Source organism: Thalassophryne amazonica, chromosome 18 (genome assembly GCF_902500255.1).
Source record: "Thalassophryne amazonica chromosome 18, fThaAma1.1, whole genome shotgun sequence".
Lineage (NCBI taxonomy): Eukaryota > Metazoa > Chordata > Actinopteri > Batrachoidiformes > Batrachoididae > Thalassophryne > Thalassophryne amazonica.
In genome coordinates, this window is record NC_047120.1 from 30,982,965 (window position 1) to 30,995,338 (window position 12,374).

At 41.6% G+C, this 12,374-nt stretch overlaps 1 protein-coding gene across 2 annotated transcripts in view; it reads left to right on the forward strand.

Annotated features, from left to right (window-relative positions):
* ptprea (protein tyrosine phosphatase receptor type Ea) overlaps positions 1 to 12,374 on the forward strand; it is a 201,916-nt gene that overhangs the window by 87,813 nt on the left and 101,729 nt on the right. For both annotated transcript variants that reach the window (XM_034193180.1, XM_034193179.1), the window contains exon 2: positions 10,095 to 10,278. The gene's annotated coding sequence lies outside the window, so the exon portion shown is untranslated. The remainder of the gene's footprint in view (positions 1 to 10,094; positions 10,279 to 12,374) is intronic.

The following is a 12,374-nucleotide window of genomic DNA, read 5'->3' on the forward strand; positions in this document are numbered from 1 at the left end:
GCAGATGAGCTTCCCTGAGACGGTTTCTGACAGTTTGTGCAGAAATTCTTTGGTTATGCAAACCGATTGTTTCAGCAGCTGTCCGAGTGGCTGGTCTCAGACGATCTTGGAGGTGAACGTGCTGGATGTGGAGGTCCTGGGCTGGTGTGGTTACACGTGGTCTGCGGTTGTGAGGCTGGTTGGATGTACTGCCAAATTCTCTGAAACGCCTTTGGAGACGGCTTATGGTAGAGAAATGAACATTCAATACACGAGCAACAGCTCTGGTTGACATTCCTGCTGTCAGCATGCCAACTGCACGCTCCCTCAAATCTTGCGACATCTGTGGCATTGTGCTGTGTGATAAAACTGCACCTTTCAGAGTGGCCTTTTATTGTGGGCAGTCTAAGGCACACCTGTGCACTAATCATGGTGTCTAATCAGCATCTTGGTATGGCACACCTGTGAGGTTGGATGGATTATCTCCGCAAAGGAGAAGTGCTCACTATCACAGATTTAGACTGGTTTGTGAACAATATTTGAGGGAAATGGTGATATTGTGTATGTGGAAAAAGTTTTAGATCTTTGAGTTCATCGCATACAAAATGGAAGCAAAACCAAAAGTATTGCGTTTATATTTTTGTTGAGTGTAGTTTTGTTGGCAGAGGCTCTTATTACGGGTGATTAGGTGCGGGTATTAAAAAATGATCAGCATACAGCCTTAATAACCACGGCACTATTAGAGTAGTTAACCTATTGATAGCTGCTTATTACTGCTGTTAACATACAAATTAAATAATACTAAAATTTGTCTGGCTAAATATACTGGAATATAGATTTCTTAGATAGTCCGTTCATATAATTTACCACAAGCTATATCAGGTCATTTGTATGAACATCCCAAAGGAAGTAGCTATGCTAGCGACTTGCCACCTCGATGGTAGCTGCTAATTGTGTATTACTTTATAGATTAAAGCAGGTTAAACTAATCAAAATGGATCCCCCATACAGCTATCGTGAATGCAGAAGCTAGCAACACAGGCCAAAACAGATTTTTGTATCAGGGTGTAAACATGTTTATTTCTGTTATAATGTTGGACATTTTAGCATGGGGTTCGTTGGAGAGTGAGGGAGGGAGCTTTTGGAGCAACCCTTTCGTGATGCCTGCACACTGATAGGATTGTGTCCTCTTGAGGGTGATTAATATGAAACACCATTGATATGTACCTCTAAAAATTTTTAATTCATTTTTAAAACAAAACACGGGCCCCTTTAAGGGAAACTACATTTTTGTAGACAAACAAGACTGTTGTTTTCTTGTGCTGCTGGGGAGATAAATCTGAAGAGGAAGGTTCTTCTATTATTCAGTAGTTTTCTTGATCTGATTCCACATTGTCAGACTTCATATTATTTATTTATGAGCTTTGAGATGACACTTCACTCCCGCGTGGTGCTTTCCAGGATTGTTGGTGTAATTGGCAGTGTGGAAAACAAAATTATATTGTGCGGGATTACTGATAAAATCTTCTTGTGCTCCTGTTTCACTTTATCCCTACTGAACAGACTGTTTGGCCTTTGTCATTATTTGACTGTCACAAAAATCCTCATTGATGACACCTCGTTTTCAGTGACGATACAGAGAAAATATTTTCATTGCGCTCAGCTTGAGCTGACATGGGGACGTGGGAGGGCTGTCAGAGATGTGTGTCCATTTATTTACCATTACCACCTCAATAAAGAGGAACAGAGAGAGAATCCACCCTGCAAGCCATTTGCTTGGCTAGACAAGACTGTCGCCATAGCAACCACTCACCATGCTCACCACTGCTGGCGGGTGAGAACCTTACGTCTCCAAAAATGTCAAAGTTGCAAGATCAGACAAAACAAGATTTGCACCACTGCGTTTACTCCGTTTGGGGAAGAGTTTCATCTTTTGATGGCCGACCTGTTAGTGATCACATTAAATGAGTGCAACTGTTCTCGCGAGGTTTTAATGTACAAACACTGCTTCTGGATTCATTGGCTTCTCAACATTCCCAGGTAGATAAATTGTACTCCTTGTCCTCTTTTTCTCGCACCCGCCTCCACCTCCGCCTTACCCTCCTTTCAGGCCCCCTGGGGGAAATAGCAGGGATTATGTATTAGGTGGCAGTCGACCAACGTATAATCTCCACTTCAGTTTATGTGCAGTATGCACCACTGTTTCCTTATGCAGCAAACTTAAAAACCACAAAAATGTGCCAGCAACACTTGCCAAGCAGCTGCCTCTACATTTTATTGTGATGGAGAAAAAGTTACCAACTATACATCGACTAAAACCCTGCCAGGGATCAGAATAAGCATGAGACAGATTGAGATATTCTTCAAATTCTACCTGATATTTACAGTATTTACAAATTTGGAGTTTTTTGGTTGTTGCTAAATGGGGTTAACTTGGATATGGATGAGTCAGTCTCTAAAACATTACCTGCAACAGGCATTCATTTTACGCACCGCTCCTTAACCCTCTGGGGCCGACGCCATTGTATACAACGGCTGAGACCAAGTTTTACTAAATTATAAATAGTTTTTTAATGACATGAGATAGAAACTTACTTTTTTTTCCTGAAACGTTAACTCTGCGGACTTTCGAGCCACCATCCACCATCTTTGTACTCCTCATAGAAACTGTGTCATGACATGCACAATGTGAGTGCCCAATCAGAATTGGTTCACTGTCACATGGTTTTCCAAAATCCAGTTGTAGGGCAGATTTACCTCACGTGATAAACCAAATATCGTTTTTAGCAATGATGTGTTACAAGTTGGCCCGTTTGAATAGCTATCTGGCTGTTGGCTCCAATGTGCCCTGCGCCATTACACACAGCGATAAGTGATAGCGAGCACATGGAGGGCCTCTCACACAATCTCACGTGCTCAAACACAGAGTGTGTGAGTTTCAAAGATGCTCCACTCCTCATTACCTGCGAATGTTATTGAATAACCCTGTGGCAAGCTCTCTCGCTCCGGCGTAAAGCACCGTTTACCATATCAGTGGAGCAAGGGAGGAGGGGCCACTCCTCAGAGTGTAAGGAGCCAAAGTGTGAAAGCTGCTTTCAGAGCAGGACAGAACACTCCAAAACACAGTAGAAGTAGAAGTTTGTGATGTGACCTTTGCGTAATAGCAGACAGAAATTGCTTTGAGATGAAGACAAACAAAACACATAGACCATTTTGTATGTATTGTACAAAATGCGCATTTGTGTTTATTGTTTAAACCTTTTTGTTGTACAGTCTTTCACACAAGAGCCCAAATTACCTTTATAAAGTGTCAAAACAGTTGTTTATTATAGCTTGATGTGTTTTTGAATAAATGTGTGTGGAAAATTATTTTCTGCTTTAATTTATCCTTTCTTATTTCTGATTGTAAACCTTTATTACACTTATAAAACACAACTATAGCATATATATTCTGAAAGTACAGGTTATCCTGAAAAAAAGAGACATAAAACTTGATTGTGGGATGCAGGGAGAGCTGTTAACAGCAATAATAAAACATTTATGCCAGGCGAATGAACTGTCCAATATATACCCTCGGACCCCAGAGGGTTAAAGATTCCTTGATTCTTAAAAAAATAAATAAATAAAAAACCTGGCATTTTGTGTATTTCAGCTTATATAAAAATCTATTGTTCCTCTTAATTTGTTTAAATTTTGATCAGGATTTATTAGAATCAGATTCAAATTGATTGCTAAGTAAATTCACACATAAAAAGAATTTGATTGGGTGTTATTGGTGCATAAACAATAAGAAAAGTTAAGAAAAAAACACTTTTCTAAGAAGTAAAAAGAGTCAAATAGACATACTATATCCACTGTAATGGAATGGGACAGTGCAAAAACAGGTGACTGGAGTACAGATGTACAATATCTTTCAGTGCAGGGGCCAGTCTGTACTTTATGGTAGTGGGTGAGGGAGGCAGAGTAAGTGGGGGACTCTGGCACTCTTTGAGTTCAGCTGCAGATGGAAAGAAGCAGTTTTTGTGTCTTGAGGTTTTTGTCCTGATGGACCTCAGCCTCCTGCCAGAAGGAATAATGAGAAAAAGTTTGTGTCCTGGGTGGGAGGGATTTAGCCACAATCTTCCTTGCTCGCCTCAGGGCCCTGGAGGCATACAGGTCCTGCAGTCAATCATCTTCTCTGTGGCATGGATGATATGTTATGGTCTGCTCCTGTCCTTAGCAGTAGCAGCAGCGTACCAGACGGTGATGGAAGTGGAGAGGATGGACTCAATGGCAGTGTAGTTCACCATCATTGTTCTTGGCATGTTGAACTTCCTCAGCTGCTGCAGAAAGTACATCCTCTGTTTTGCTCTCTTGATGAGACAGCTGACTTTCAGATCCCACTTGAGGTCTTGGATGACTGGGGAGTCACACAGTGGTGACTGGGGAGCCACACAGGGTGATGGGAGAAGCCAGAACTGGGTTTTTTTCTGTAGTCATCCACCATCTCCACTGTCTTGAGGGCATTGAGCTCCAGGTTGTTCTGTATGCACCTGGACACCAGGTGGTCAATCTCACATCTGTAGGCAGACTTGTCCCCATCAGAGATGAGTCCAATGAATGTTGCATCCTTCGCAAACCTCAGGAACTTCACATACTGGTGACTGGAGGTGCAGCTGTTGGGTGGAGAAGGAGGGATCCGGTACTGATGGATCGTGTGTTGGAGACGTACCCCCCCAGCTTCACAGGCTGCCTCCTGTTAGACAGGAAGTCAGTGATCCACCTACAGGTGGTGTCAGGCATGGCAAGCTGAGAGAGCTTGTACTGCAACAGGGCCAGTTGCTGGAGGATGAAATGGAGGGCCACGCTGACAGTGTCTTCTACAGACCTGTTGGCTCTGTAAATGAACTGCAGGGGATCCAGAGTGGGTCAGAGCTGGCCTTGAGGTGTGTGAGGACAAGGGGCTCAAAGGTCTTCATCACCACAGAGGACAAGGTGACGGGTCTGTAGTCATTAAGTCCTGTAGTTCTTTGTTTTTTAGGGATGGGGATGATGGTGGAGATCTTGAAGCATTCTGGCACCTGACATGTCTCTTGTGAGGTGTTGAAGATGTCTGTGAACCCTGGAGACAGTTGGTTTGCACAGTTCTTTAGTATGGATGGGGAGACAGAGTTAGGTTTGGCTGCTTTTCATGGGTCCTATCTCTGGTGACAGGACAAAATCCCAACGGACAAAATCCCAACCCCTTATTACAAAAGTGGACAAAATCCCAGTCTCATTCCCAAGTCTCATCTCACTTGTTAAGAGGTTTCAGCTTTTTCAAAATATTGAGTATTGTGTTGAGGTGACACCATAGTTGTTTAAAGTAACTGTGCTATTCTATTTGAAAGTGTGAAGAAAATGTAATTAAATGTGTGTGATGAACTATAAATAAAATATTTTGAATGTATATATGTGTTATTATTTTATGTTTATACATATATATTTTATATTTATTCATGAGACTGGGATTTTGTCCACTTTTGTAATAAGGGGTTGGGATTTTTTTCCGCTGGGATTTTGTCATAGATGGCCAAAATCCTTAATAAGCGTCCACTTGGGAAATGGTTGGTTTGTGCCCACCAAAATGTGTAACTTTACAACATTGACACTAGGACAACTGTGCATTGTGGCGGATGACACACCGACAACAATGAAAAATGGATCACATTGATGAAGAAAATGGCCAATTTTCTGATGTGAAATCATCCTTCCTGGAAGGGTAATTGGTTTTGTTCCTTTCCTGAAGGTTGCTGGTGTCAAACATCATCCATATTGAGTCTTGTCAACCATGGTGAGACAGAAGGTCTAGCCAATGGACTATGCAAAAGCCTTCAATCCAAACACCCCTTAATGGTGCTGTCTGTGGCTTCTAAAGTGCATACAGAGCATGAGTCAGTGCTCTCACAAGTGCCCTTGGAGTTACATATTGTGGTGAGCCGGGTTTTTCAATTAAGAACTCTGCAGGAAAGCCACTCTGACTTAAAGAGGGTGGCCCACAGGGAGGGGTATTGTACATATGCTCAGGAACTTTAAATATCTAATTAGGTGAAGTCAGTCTCCAAATGATAATGTCTGGGCAATGTGGTTGCATTGATATCCAGCTGGGCAACATTAACAACACAAACTTATTCCCGAGTTGGTTCTTGTATCCCATCCTAGTTTAATTTGTGACATATTAATATACATAAAACCAGCAACACAAAAACAATTGTAGCAAAAAATTATTCTTACTAGCTGGCCCTTTTTTATTCTTTCATCAAATTCATCAGATAATTTGAGTGCTCATTAATGTTTTATGATGCAACCATGGCATGAAATATTCTAAAATATTCATTTCCAAAGCTCAACATGCCCAGTGCCCATGCCCAGTGGAAAGGCTGCCTTCTGTTGGACAAGGAAACATTCATTTGTTTACAGATTAAAATAATTAGTTTTACAAAATGGTCCTGGTGGAATTTGACTTTGAAGCCAACGGCATGCCCACTGTATGTGGAAATTAGGTGTGTAATGGTACACTCATGGTGCAGTACAAATAATGGTTTCAAGGTCACGATATGGTTGACGTCACTGTACATTACTGTCAGGTTTCCTCATGCAGCTATTGAAGAAAATCACAAATTAAAATTGTGGAATAATATCACTTGAAATGTTCAACAGTTGGCTTGAGGACATACATTCTGCTTGATGTGTTTACATTCTATTTTGCATAATAACATTAAAAACAACCATTTGAACATAACAATATGAGTTATAGTCCGTATAATACAGGTTATGGTTTGCTACACGTAACATATTGTGGGTTTTCAGTTTCAGCAGTGGAAACCCCATAGTGTTGCTTTTTTTATGGCTCTGCCATATTTGCGCACTTTGAAACTTTGTTATTGCTTTTAAATGTGTTCAGCAAATTTGGATTGGATTAGAACAGTAGCAAAAAACTGAGTACTGTAAATTCCAAAGCATGTCCTTTTTAAAGCTGCCACCAGGGGTGTACATTTTTGTTATCACCTTGGTGTCTACATGCAACTATTTATATGTATGAGCCAGGTTTCTAGCTGGAACTATTTTAGTGCAAGAAATGAAAAGTTTAGACAAAAAAAATGGCATTTATGTAATAAATGTAATACCAAAATTCTTTTTAAATGTTTCTGTCAAAGTTTAAGTCAATAAAATAAATAACATGGAAAAGGTTAAAAACACATTAATATTTGATGGGCATATAGCATTTGCTCTATTCTTCTTCCTCTTTAATTCAGTGAAGCAGGCAGAGTTTTTCTGTCATGGCAGTTTTTTTTCCAACATGTTTGAGTGGGATTGCATTATTTTAAAAAAAACAACAAGAACAACAACAAAAAAACCCCAAAACAAAACACTAATTGTCTTGTTTGAACAAGAGCTGAACCTGGACTGATTTGTCAGTTTTTCACTGTCTGTTTTCACCAAGGCTCCTCTCCTCCTTCTCTCTCTCTCTCTCTCTCTCTCTCTCTCTCTCTCTCTCTCTCTCTCTCTCTCCCCTCCGCTCTCACTGTCAGTGGTTTTCCTTTGAGCTTTTTGGAAATGGGAGCCTTTAAACTGTAAAATAAACCATAAATTTCTGAATGTATCAGCATCTACGGACACAGAAGCAACTCTGGATTATTTAATGAAACATTTTGATGGAGTTTTTTCCCTTTAGGTCAGAGTGGAGAGAGATGCACAGTGTCTCTCCGCTCTGATCTGCTTTCAATAGCAGCTGACTGCTGATCTCTGCTGTTTGCAGCTGAGATATAAAGAAAAAGTATGGCACTATGAGTTTGAAATACAATCAGATTGATAAATTTTTCAGCAACATTTCAATTCATTTTTTGGAAAATCTGTGCTGGGCGGGACAGCCAATTTGAACCCGAGAGCCGGGCTGAAATTTGCAGAGCTGAATGGTGCTGCCTGCCGCTGCCCATCTTAGCTCAAACCCTGGTATGAGCCGATCTCACACAGATGGTGGGTTTGTGACCACCCAACTAACCACTATCCACCATAAAATGTCACACAACACCACATGGATGTCAGCACTCACCAGGATGTCCTGAGAGTCATGTTCAAAACACTTGCCACTCAACTTCACTCATGTGGTTGTTGCATGCCACGCACATGCCTTCTGAGAGGTTGGAAAGCACCAGGTTGTTCAGAAACCCCAAATCCTTGATGAAATGGAGGTTTTACACGCTATACTAGGCACCACTGAAGGCCATGCACACGCAATGGTATTAGCAGTGAGTGTGTCATCATCATCAATTTTATTTATATAGCGCCAAATCACAACAAACAGTTGCCCCAAGGCGCTTTATATTTGACAAAGTGACAATGTTTTTTTATTCGGCACACAAAATATTCAAATAGAAAAAAATGAACAATTCCACAAACAAACACAGACAAAACTAGTGAGTCCGAAAGGGTGTGGGCTGAAGCAAAGCTTATTAGCACCCACCCCTGCTAGTATAGTACAAGTCCAACAATTCTAATCAGTCATATTTACATAAATACAAATTCACTACTACATGTCGACACACAGACATACACATCTATATACTATTCACTTATAATTATATTTATATAGTACCAGATCACAAGAAAATCGAATCAAGGCACTTTACGCCAGTAAGGACTAACCTTACCAACCCCCAGAGCATATTGTAAGGCAAGGCCATACAATAATTACGTAAAAACCCCAACAGTCAAAACGACCCCCTGTGAGCAAGCACTTGGCGACAGTGGGAAGGAAAAACTCCCTTTTAACAGGAAGAAACCTCCAGCAGAACCAGGCTCAGGGAGGGGCAGTCTTCTGCTGGGACTGGTTGGGGCTGAGGGAGAGAACCAAGAAAAAGACATGCTGTGGAGGGGAGCAGAGATCAATCACTAATGATTAAATGCAGAGTGGTGCATACAGAGCAAAAAGAGAAAGAAACAGTGCATCATGGGAACCCCCTAGCAGTCTAAGTCTATAGCAGCATAACTAAGGGATGGTTCAGGGTCACCTGATCCAGCCCTAACTATAAGCTTTAGCAAAAAGGAAAGTTTTAAGCCTAATCTTAAAAGTAGAGAGGGTATATAGTGAGTGAGTGAATGAGTATAGAATGTCAATCACCACGCATATGCCTTCTTGTTATAGTGGCTGCAATATGATAGCAACATGTCTAATCCAAGTTTGATTGTACATGGTTAGTGCATTACACCTGTGGGTAGGAAGTGATCATGATCAGAGGCCAAGACCAAATTTTCTGCACAATGTTAATATGCCGGAAGAAGTAAAAAGACTTAAGTCCTATGTAGGTCCTGTGGTCTGTTAGTGCTGAGCCTCATCTCCCTACATCTCCTTCCGGACGGGATGCCATTCCATTACAGGTTACTTCCCCACCAAGAGCAGTACCATTTGACAGCTGGTTAGACTGAGACAATGCAGATTAAGTGTCTAGTCTAAGGACACACTGGTGCTATCCAACATATAAACAACGGCTAATTTTATATAATGAAAATGGGTTCCGATGTTCCAATTGGCTGTTTAAAAGACCGTGAAACGTTTTCTATACATGATCCTTTGAAATGTGGGGGTGGCGTCACTGTGCTGTCTGAGCACTTTTGATGGAGGTATTTTTACATTTTATTTGAACACAGCACTGCTTTGTTGGTTCGGGTGTACAGGCACACGTGCTGCATTCATGGTGTTCAACAAAAAAGTGTGAATATTTTCCACCCACCATTCATACGGTGAGCAGTGAAATCTGCGGCGGCAGCAGCCAGTAAATTTAATTTCTACCCCTGGGTTAATGTACACATCCAAGTCTGCCATGGCTTTGTTTGAAGACAGTCACAAACACTTTTGACACATTAAATCACAGCAGACGTGTGACGCTACCGTGTGTTACTTCACAGATTTTTCTTTAGAGGAAGCTCTGGATGACTTTGAACCACCTTATTTTTGCTACATGTTTCTTTGAAACAAGAGACTGACATCACACCTCCTCATCCTCCAACTTCTGTTCTCTCACTGAAACTTTTCATAAGCGTGTAATTTATGGATCTGAAATGTTCTCTGTTCTTCCTTCTCCCTTTACAAACTGAAGGTGGTGAGCTCAACTTAAACCCACAACACTGCACCACCTGGATCCAGCCATCCCTTGGCTGTCGTTTGTCCTGTCCTACAACGACGGCGTCAGTGATGTGACTACTGGCAGGACTCGGTCCGGACCACGTGACCTGCTGTAATGGATGTGAGAATCAGCGTACGTTGACGTAGCACTCATCCAGGTAAGTTACACACTGATTTAATGTGGAGTAGCTGTAATTGGAGGTCAATAAGCTAAATGTGAGGCGAGCATTTGGGACTGGTTTTTGGTATTACAGTTGGACGTCTGCACTATTTTTACTTGCAAAGAATTGATTGGTTTCTTCCTGCATTTGTAGATGTTTTCTCACATATTCTTGGCACATTTGTGACTAAGCTGCAACTTCCTCGAGCTGAACTTTCATGCCTGTTTTTCACTGTGTGTGTGTGTGTGTGTGTGTGTGTGTGTGTGTGTGTGTGTGTGTGTGTGTGTGTGTGTGTGTGTGTGTGTGTGTGTGTGTGTGTGTGTGTGTGTGTGTGTGTGTGTGTGTGTGTGTGTGTGTTCACGCTGCTGAAATGGATGAAGAAACAGGAAGCGGGACAGTTTCGTGAAAGAATGCTGTACAGCAGCATGTAGACAAGTAAAACCTCTGCTGATTTAACACTCTGTGGAATTTCATATATGTTTTGCTTTGTTAATACTGAACAATGAGGCGGCACTTACCGGATTCATGCGCCAGCCCAAAAATGAAACGACATAATTTTAGTAGATCGTTTCATCAGTTAACCAGGCAGAAATGTCACACTGCTTTTGTTGTTTTTCACACTTTTGATTTGAAGATTATGCTCTTGTTTTTGACAGGTTTACCGACCTTGACTTCTTAGGTGATGTAATCTTTGTGGGGAATCATTGGATGCTGTGTTTGCTGCACTTGAGAAGCTGAGTGAGGAAACAGAGTGTCTGGGTTTGTGATCATCTCTGAACAAGCTCAAGGGTGATCTCCTGTTTCTGATTTTCAATACCTGGTTGTGTATGCTGTGAAAGGAAACAAAAAATTGGATACCCAGTTGGAGGCTGAAATCGGATGTAATCTTGGGTAAAAGCAGCATTGTATAACACTTGGAACAATCAGGAAAGTTTTAAACAATTTGTGACATCAGTTTAAATTGTGATCCAAAAACCATGAATGATTGGCTTTAGTTGGCGCAGAGTGATGGAACTGTTGTGTAAAATAGAGGCTTACACCGAGCACATTAAAAACACGCATCTCATCTGGGCAACTAGTCAACACACAAAAACCAACTCTGGCGGAGACCAGCCAGAATCAAACATGGCTTCCGATGTGCCGCTGTCACATTCAACCAGGAAACAATGATAAGAATTTCTGTTTGGGAAAGAACTCCAAGCTTAAAAAAAAACAAACAAACAAAAAAAAAACAAGAAAGAGTTACTGTGCATCTGGAAAGTATTCACAGCGCTTCACTTTTTTACACATTTTGTTTTGTGACAGCCTTATTCCAAAATTCAGTAAATTCATTTTTTTCCCTCAAAATTTTACTCACAACACCCCATAATTTTTATAGTTTTTGCAAATTTATTAAAAACAAAAAAATCACACGTACGTAAGTATTCACACCCTTTGCTCACTACTTTGTTGATGCACCTTTGGCAGCAATTACAGCCTGAAGTCTTCTTGAATATGATGCCACAAGCTTGGCGCACCTGTCTTTGGGCAGTTTTGTCCATTCCTCTTTGCGGCACCTCTCAAGCTCCATCAGGTTGAATGGGGAGTGTTGGTGCACAGCCACTTTCAGATCTCTCCAGAGATGTTCAATCAGATTCAGGTCTGGGCTCTGGCTGGACCACTCAAGGACATTTACAGAGTTGTCCTGAAGCCACTCCTTTGATATTGTGTGCTTAGGGTCATTGTCCTGCTGAAAGATGAGACATCGCTCCAGTCTGAGGTCAAGAGCGCTCTGGAACAGGTTTTCATCCAGGATGTCTCTGTACATTGCTGCAGTCATGTTTCCCTCAATCCTGACTAGTCTCCCAGTTCCTTCCACTGAAAAACATCCCCACAGTGTGATGCTGCCACCACCATGCTTCACTGTAGGGATGGTGCCTGGTTTCCTCCAAACATGACGGCTTCCCTCTGGCCACTCTACCATATAGGCGTGATTGGTCGATTGCTGCGGAGATGGTTGTCCTTCTGGAAGGTTCTCCTCTCCCCACAGAGGAATGCTGGAGCTGTGACAGAGTGGCAGTAGGTTCAACCATCTTTAGGAAGAGCCCTGGTGG